The sequence below is a fragment of the Euprymna scolopes genome, chromosome 10, assembly GCF_053919585.1.
Source record: "Euprymna scolopes isolate OS-2025 chromosome 10, ASM5391958v1, whole genome shotgun sequence".
NCBI lineage: Eukaryota > Metazoa > Mollusca > Cephalopoda > Sepiida > Sepiolidae > Euprymna > Euprymna scolopes.
This window is the reverse complement of record NC_136491.1, coordinates 116749455-116750434: the sequence shown is the minus strand read 5'-3', so window position 1 is coordinate 116750434 and position 980 is coordinate 116749455. Positions and strand designations below refer to the sequence as shown.

General features: G+C 24.2%; 1 protein-coding gene across 1 annotated transcript in view; it reads right to left on the bottom strand.

Moving 5' to 3' along the window:
* Positions 1-288: 288 nt before the first annotated feature.
* Positions 289-980, bottom strand: part of LOC145286234 (steroid 17-alpha-hydroxylase/17,20 lyase-like) — a 176262-nt gene continuing 175570 nt past the window's right edge. Inside the window, exon 6 of the mRNA XM_080135054.1 lies at positions 289-980. This exon is cut by the window's right edge and continues 307 nt beyond it. The gene's annotated coding sequence lies outside the window, so the exon portion shown is untranslated.

Genomic DNA, 980 nt, shown 5'->3' with positions numbered 1-980 from the left:
ATATATGTATATGTACGTCATATTATGTGTAATTAGATATTAGTATACACAAATGATGCACTATAAGCATATTTTATATAATAATATGCATTATATATATTTATGGACTAAATATTATAAAGACATATATTATATATGATATATACATATATATGTATACAGATATATAAAATCTAATAAACTATATATTTATATATACATATATGTATATATTATTATTATATGCATATTTTAAGGAAACCTTTTTACAGTGTTTTTTTTTTCTTAAACGTTAAATATTTTTTAGAATTTTTCACTTTATAAAACTTTTTGATTATAGGTTGGTTAAATAGTTTGTTTTTTTCATCTTTGTTTGTACTTTTCATTAGTTTGTAGAAAAACAGTTTTGTTGTTTTTCATTCATTTTTGGTCATATTGGATTATGATTGTTTTTTCTTTTGTTTTTAATTTGCTCATGAAACTTTATATGTTTCTATTTGCATGAGTTTTTTATTATTTGTAATATTTATTTTTTGTTTGCTTTTATTTTTTTCAGAGAAAAGTTTTTCTTTTTGTGCACGAAAAAGATGTACTCCGATAACGTGAAAAAATAAACAACAAAAAAACTAACCACGTCCAATATCTATCGGTTATTCTTTTACGAGCAGTTGCGCATGCGTCGTTCTTTTTATTTTTTACGACGCTTACTCGAGGACAAAAACAGTTTATTTTTCCTCATGCATCTTGTAATATTTAATTATTTGTTCTGTGATTAAGAAGGTGGACATATTGATCATTTTCATTTTAGCTGTGGAAATAGATCATCATTTTTTTATCTCTTTTTCTTGCGAATATCTTGTTCGTTTGTTTCTTTTATAAAAATTATGTTTCCACTCTGTTTATATTTCGGAAAAAAAGACCGTAAAGTCCAACGGTCTCAATTCTGTTTTGTTTGTTTTTTTGTATTGTTTTCTCGGCGTATTGTGTGCCCAATAACAATC